The sequence below is a fragment of the Pinus tabuliformis genome, chromosome 1_2 (genome assembly GCF_031772625.1).
Source record: "Pinus tabuliformis cultivar Carrire ecotype Pingquan chromosome 1_2, CPIR1, whole genome shotgun sequence".
NCBI classification, from domain to species: Eukaryota; Viridiplantae; Streptophyta; class Pinopsida; order Pinales; family Pinaceae; genus Pinus; species Pinus tabuliformis.
The window spans coordinates 572,552,528-572,560,813 of NC_142298.1; positions in this window are offsets into that span (position 1 = coordinate 572,552,528).

An 8,286-nucleotide genomic window follows, 5' to 3' on the forward strand; every position below is an offset into this window, starting at 1 on the left:
GTGCATGTAGTATTGCTAATATTTCCTTCTCATAAATAGCTTGCTTGAGATGTAGCTGTAAAAATACCCAATCACCTACATCAAAACTTTTTTCACTGCGATGTTGGCCTACCTGTTGTTTCATTTGATTCTGCACCAAAGTGGCGTTATCCTTTAAAAGTTGGAGAACTTGTTGTTGATGGTCGATGTGATCTTTCACTGCTTGAACCATTTTCTTCTTGATATGTCCTTCTATCTTGAGAGTTTGAGGAGTGGTAAATTCTTCCAATGTTTTACAAGATATGGTCGGATTCATTTCTTGTTGCTCAATGTGATCTTTCACTTCTTAAACATTTTTATTCTTGATATGTCCTTCTATCTTGATAGTTTGAGGAGTGGTAATTTCGGCCAATGCATTACATGATATGTTTGGATTCATTTCTTCTTTATCGATATGATCTTTCACTTCTTGAACCTTTTTCTTCTTGATATGTCCTTCTATCTTGAGAGTTTTAGGAGTGGTAATTCTTGCTAATGCTTTACAAGATATGGTCGGATTCATTTCTTCTTTCTCTGTGGTTGGGTCCTAGCGTATATCCTCTTCTTTTGATGTTTCTTGATACTTTTCTTCCTCCTCTTCATACTCTATGTAAAATAGTTTCTTCTCGGCACACTTATGACCTTTAGTGCATTTGCTATCACAATTGTAACAAAGCCCTTTTTCTCTTTTTTCTTCCAATTGTTGTGGTGTAACCCTTGTAGGTTGTGGAAGGCTAGGAGAAGAAACATTTCCATAATTACAGTCATGAGTGGTGGGATTCCTTGTTTCCATAATTTCGCTTTCAATTTTTCTTGCCCACCCAAATGCCTTCTCCAATGAATCAGGTTCCCAAAGATGGACCTCATGTTGAATGTTATCCTCTAATGTACCTATGAAGACATCAATCCTTTGCTTCTCCAGAATATCATTTACCCTTATATTCAATTTTTGAATGTCCTCAATGTGCTCTGCCATTAAACACTTTTTTTTTGAGATTTATCAATTGGCTAAAGAAGTTGTTTCTCTTTGTATCCTCATAATGTGCCATCATTTCCTCCGTGAAAATTGACCACGTAACAAGTTTTTTATGAGAAAAAATCCCTTTATACCATAAAAATTGATCCGGTTCTAAATATGAAGATGCAATACATACCTTTTGTAACAGTGGTACACCATGTAGATCAAAATATTTCTCCATCTGTTGTATCCAATTTACCAGATCCTTGCCATCAAACTTCCTCATATCGCCTTTTCTTGATTTTAGGAGCTCAATATTGAAATGACTATAACTCTATAATTTCGGCTCTTCTAGTTCTGAAATTGCAACCTACAGTATCACTCTGCGTCCTCTTTCCAATTCCACAAGTCTGATCAAATTTAGATTCTCCAAGAAAGAGTTATGCACAATCTCCCAAGATGACCTGATTATATACCTTTTAAGAAGAGTGAACTTGTATGAAGTGCCATGTGTCACTGTGTTAACCTTAGGATCTGAAAAATATACACAAGAAACTATAGTCCATCCTCTTTCTGTAACTTCTTACAAAATTTCAATCTGATGCTCAAAACAAAAGTTATGACAATTTTCCTCATGTCACCTGTTTGGAATGTAATTCGGGAGTCTGCAAAAAGGCCAACTTCCTCAGATCATATCCCCGCAGATATAGCACGAAAAGCTCTAAAATTTAGACCCAAGGTTAAGAACAATTTCAACCGAAATGGTTTTTTTTTTAGCATCTGAAACGTCGCAGAAAAAAAATTATAGCGGAAATGCCACGATGACCTGTTTGGAGCAATGAAACCCTATAATCCAAAGCTCTGATACCAAATGTTATGAAACTAGATCACAAAAAGATAGAAAAGAGAGATCAACACCTTAGAATTCAGCCTCTTTGAGGGGACAACCTCCTTTACATTACACAAATGAACAATTCTTGGATGATACAAATGACAAGACCTCCTTTCTATATATAGGAGTCTAAGGGGTCATAATATAATTTGAGCCGACATAACAATAATAATGTAAGGGCACAATAATAACAATAGTGGGCTTCTATGGGGCACAATAATAACAATATGGGGACTACATGGGCACAAAAATATAATAAGGGGGTTGTACTAATAACAATAAGGTGTTACACTAGTAGTATAGGGGCCTAACATGCATTGTGATACCAAGAGCTGGAGAGATTAAAAAGAAAAGAATATGAAAGGGAGAGACTGTGAGAGTATCTAATTTCTTTCGAAATGAATTTGAAATTCCTGAACTAAATACTAAATAGATCTACCCAATGGAGCTGACCATGAGCGGTATTTAGAGGAAGTAAAACTTACCTTCCTCAGCTTGCCTTGTATATCTCTCTACTGCTATATTTTGGTACTACTTGTGAGCTCTTACAACTTGGGGGTTCTAGGGGGACAAGTTCTCCCTAGATATGGTTGGGTGGAAAACCGGATGGTTCACAATGAATTGGTAAGGATATTGGATCTAGAGAATACTCTCATCTATGGAGTTGTATATATAAACTGTTAGATATATTCATAAACATTCTTAAAATTTGAGTTCATTATTAGTTTAAATTGTTGTAGAAATTTCAATTTATGGGAAATTTATAATTGTGAATGTTTATGTTATGAGCTAACCAATAATGAATGGCAGTTATAGTTGAGAATATGTATGCCAAGGATTAAAATAGGAATGTGTTGACAAATTTTTCAAGTTCAATTTATAATGAATCTTTATCCATAACAGGTCATATCTATTATCCAAATTCATTCTTCTATGTTTGATAGCATGTTTTTTTCTTAATGTGAATTGGGATGTTAGCTGAAACTTAGTTGTATATAAAATGTTTCACACTAAATGTTTGAAGAAATTTTGGAATAGCTATGTTCATTTTATGTAACTTTTTTTTTTCTACAGTGTTGTTGCAAACTAATTCACAAAAGGTCTTAATGGATGAAGCATTCAGGCTGCCATGAGTTTGATGAAAATATCATATTAGCATAAATTTGAGTTTTCTTTCTCCATGTACAGTTGTAGATGAAGTTTGCATACTTAGTGTTTGACAAAAGTTGTAAATGAGATAGTAGGAATCCATTTTTTTTGTTGTTTTAAAGAATCGCATCCCTGGGCATTTTTATTACAATTCAGCTCAACATCAGGGGGTATTTGTCCCTCATGGACCAATAAACCCTAACATGATTAAGAAAAACACTTTTCAGAACCTAAATTGTAAATATGGGTGATTTTGTAGATTGTTGTTGTCAATTATGTGCACCTGTTGTCGAGTTTTTGATGAAAGACTAAGATTATTTAGTCCATGTTTTAAGATGCCAACATTTGAAGTTTCAATTTTTGAATTTTATGAGTTAAATAGGTTGAAGAAGAATCTCAAATTCATTGACGCCAAGTGTTTGACAAAATGCCTCAATGGTTATAGATTGCATTCTTGCAAAGTGTTTGTAAAAGGCCTCAATGGCTATAGTTTTTATGCACATAAATCATTAAATTAAATGTCTTAATGGTTATAGCTTTTATGCACTAGAACATTCAATATATATAACTTCCTATGTCTGCAAATTTTTGTATGAATGTGAAAATGAATTTAATAATGTTGCTGAAGTGTAAATAAAGAAAATTTCTATAGGATAGTTGTTGCTTTTATCATCTAAAACTATCATAAAAAAAAGGGGTCCTTGTTGGAAACAATTTTACAGTGACCAATTCTGTAGGATTTAATTACTTGTGCAAGTGAGCATAATACATTTGGCCGAGTTTCATGTATTAATGGGTGTAATCTTATGCTTTAATGAATGTAGAAAACAACTATTTGTGCCCAATCTATGGAAGTCCATTGTTTTACTTGACAATTTTTGAATAATAATATGTTTTTGAAATGGTAACAGTAGTTGATCTTGCTGCAACATTCATTATACAATTCTCATGATTGAAGCATTGCCTTAATAATTGGGATTGGGATTTTTAAATTGATGAATTTGGAAATGTTGTGTGTCAACATATTTTGTTATTCCATTTCATAAACATATCGTATTTATTAGATTTATTGATGAAGATAGACATATTCTTCCCTCAGTTACCTTTCTATATGTAGGTTAATACTCATACACTTATGTGTTATTTTTTTAATAGAAGCATGATACTTTTGTGGTTATGATATCAAGAGTCAGTAAGTGGAGCTTGTTTAGCATAATCTAGGAAATCAAATAGGATGATCTAGCTTAATGTTCACACATGACATTATGGTGGAATTTGTTTCGAGTCTTACTTAGAGCTCATATATAAGTATGAAAAGACGATATGTTACCATCTTTTAAACTTGAGAGGAAATGTGCTTTTGAATTTGTTTTAGGGGAAAGTTATCCTTGACTTCTTATGTGATATTCTTATATTGAAATAGATGGACACGATTACATGATAACTAAGTTAGTAATGTTACAAAGAAAAAGAAAAAAGAATTGAGTGTTAGTGATTAATGTGATCTCTACTTTATATTATTTATGGTTGGTAAGGTGGGACCTTACATATGGTATGAGAGCGAGTGACAACACTAGGGAAAAATGGGTCAACATGCTTGCTTGTGGGTTGATGATGTATGAATGTTGATTTTGCATGCATGTTGAATTATTGTGTATGTTGACTTGGAAGCATATTGGTTGTACAAGGGATATTATTATTATTATGTCATTTAGAAACTCATGAAAGAAAAATAATGCTTTATTATATTCCTTTATAATTTTGTGAAGACAAATTATTGGAAATGTGTTAATGGACTTAAAGACATGCTGGGAAAGGATGTGCTTGAGAAGTTGGGGTTAAACCCAAGCATGTGAATGGCATGATTTTCAATGGGTGAGATATGTGGAGTGCATGCATGGTTTCTTATATGTTTAATGCATCGTTATCAACGTGATATGGGCGTACTAGCCATATTTACTAGCTGAAATTGTATCTGCCAAGAAAAATATTGGCCTATTCTAAACTATAATATAATGACCTTGGTGTGTATGCTTTGGGAATGAATATATCCTCTAACATTGTAATTATTTTGTATGTGTTGGATTTAAATATAATTAAATTTATTTCCAAATTCTTGAAATGTAGAAAAAGATTATCGTGATAAGTTGATGAAATATCTTTTCTATTGGCTTAAGACAAATTAGGTCTAGGAAATCCAAAATAGTCTCCTTAATAATTTTATCAATTGCATATTGGTTGAATTCTATTTAAACTAAACTAATTAGAGAAATTGTGAGGATTGAAGTCATGATCAGATCTAAACCATTGTTAGTTAGGCGATCGAGTCATGATTCATATTGTTTATGAACTTGATGAATGCTTTCTTGAAATTTGATTAACTTGTAATTTGTTAAGAGAATAACATGTTTAAAAGATACACATGTGTTGTGGTGAGAGTTTTGTTTTACTTGTACCTAAACGAAAAAGGTATGTGATTAATGAAAAGCTTATTCAAGTTTTTGTTTTACAAGAATATATGCTTGTGACATTTTTTGAGGGAGGAATTGAAGGAGAGTGAGATCACATTTTGATGCATTGGAATTGTTGCATGATTTAGAAACCTAAGATGATTGTATTGTATGTGGAATGGAAGAGATTGTTGGATTTAGTAATTTGTGCTTGGATGTATAGTTCTATGAGTAGTTATCAGTTCTACAAAAGGTTGTAATATTTTGAGAGGGTGGAAATTCTCCTTAAAAAAAGGGGCTTAGCTTTAGGTTAGAAATTCCCTTGTGATAATCTAAATCTTATTTAAATTAAACAAGATTCTTGATATTTTGAGAAATGTATGGTTTTAATAGCTTGTTTTCCATATGTATTAATAGTAAGGAATAAGACCTGAAGCCAAATGAATTGATTAATTACTAAATATAGATTATGAGTGATTTTATAGTTGGAAAACAAATTGAGTTATAATTATTGTAACAAACCGGGTTAAAAATCCATGTAATAAAGTTAATAAAGGAAAAATAAGATCAAGATCATAAGACATGTATTCCAAGATGAATGTTGGGAAAAAATTCCTAGTGTGGGTGTTCAGTTGGTTTATTATAGCTAAAGGAAATTGACAAAGGTAATGGCAATGCATTTGGAAAAGCAAGTGGCATTAATTGGCATTTTATTTATGAAAATAATGGAAATTAGGTGAGAAGGAAGGTGAAAGGTCACAAGTTTCATATGTGGAGGAAATTTAAGGAAAATAATGGATATTGAAGAAACTAGAGGCCTCAATGATAAAAATGCTTTTGAGGACCAGTTCACAACCTTTTGTCAGTTTTAGCCTAGAGCTCTCTCTCTATTCTCTCTCTCTCATACTCTTGGACACTTAGAGTTTTCTTGGGGAACTCTTAGAGGAGTGTGGCATACTCGGGATTTGGAGCAGGAAAGAAAAGGGAAGCATATATCAAGCAAGGAAAAGTAGGATCAAGTGGCTACAATGGGATTATTTGAAGGTATCAAGTTGCATGTATGATTTCTTTACTAGGTTTTGCATGCATGGTACATGCATGTGTGTTTTGGTTCTCTTGTTGTCATTGGCATGGGTTTTTCCAGGTGTTATAGTGGTTTTTAGCCTTGCCTTTCCATTTCTTGATAGACATGGTGTGATGGGGTTTCTCTTACTTGGTTGAGATGGATTATCGGATAGTTTCGAAATTGAGTGGGGTGGTCTCAGGGAGAAACATAAGGCTTAGGAATCCATAGACCGGTGAAGGTGGGGTTGCCATAAATCCTGATTGTGTATACCCTCGTTGGGCCTAGGAATCCTCGACCAGTGAATGATGGGATATACAGTAAAGCCTAGAGGCTGGAGATGGACAAATTCCTCATGGTTTAGATGGAGAGATCCAAAGGCACCCATGCATGTATAGGCCTAGTGATACTTGGACCAATACATGGTGGGATTGCGATAAAGCCTGGTAGTGTATATTCCTTCTTTGGTATTAGGAATCCCTTGGCAGAATTGCGGTAAAGTCCAGTTGTATAGATGAGGGATTGGGTCCAGGAATCCCTTGGTGGATTGCGGTAAAGCCTATGGAAGCCCTGGTTGTTTGGTTGTAAGTCTTGCATTCATGCTTGGAATATGGCACGGGGGTGATTCACTAAAAGAAAGATTTGGTTCAACCCAATATATGGTTGGGTGGTACGTGGAAGTCCATGACTTGGTTGGATTTTGCATATGTTAATAAGAGATATTTTCCTCTTATGTTCTATGTGTAAATATACTTGTTAATATGTGGTTTTAATGGATGTTCTATAATTACTATTATGCTAGTTATATGCTTGTTATAAGCAAGGTTTATGACATAATATGGTTATGGCTCTCATTATGTCTTGATTAATAAATAAATTGTTAATAGAATTTTGACCTAATAGAGGATAATGAAACTATTGTGAGAGGGCATCACACCTTGACGAATCTTAGATAAGTATGAAGTCCCTATATTCAGATGTGTTTATATGACTTGTACATTAAATGTTTATGATATGCTTTATGGAATTCCTGTCATGGCTGTTAGGTGTTAAGTAAAGTCCTTGTTCAATTAGTTTGTATTAGTAGCATTGTCTCAATGTTATTTATTATTTTTGGAAGTTTCATGAAGTTTTGAGCAAAGCCCTGAGTCCTAGCCCTAAAAATCGAGCTCAAACTCCAGGGTTGCTAGCACATAACTTTATGAAAGAGGCCACAGTAGCATGGATTCCTTATTGTGGGAGTGAATGGAGGGTCCCAGTCACATGGAAGGCCTGTCATGGGAGAGACTAGGGGTCTAGTTCAGTCAAGAAGAAATTTCCGTCAGGGGTTGGACACTTTGAGGGGTTGGCTGGATCCTAAAGTTTCTGTACCTTCTTAGGAAGGTGAGTTTGGTTTTGGTTATCAATTCCACTTACTGAACTATAATTAGGGAGTTTAATCATATCATAGTAACTATTAGGCACATGTTTACCCCAGTGGACCGGTTAGCTTGGGTAAATGTGGGAGGAGGGTGTTATAGTTACCAAGGTAGACTCAATAATATTGATATGATATTTGCATAATTATGAGAGTTGTTCTTGATTACAAGCCTCTTTCAAAAAGATATCAGTAATTTACTTTCGGAATGAAGATATTCTAACATAGTCATTCATACTTGATTATCAAGTACGAGAAGTGAATAATAATGAAGATTATGGGAACTAAACGAATGGTCTATAATACAAAAGTGGTTCAATGTGGACTGTATGGAACCTT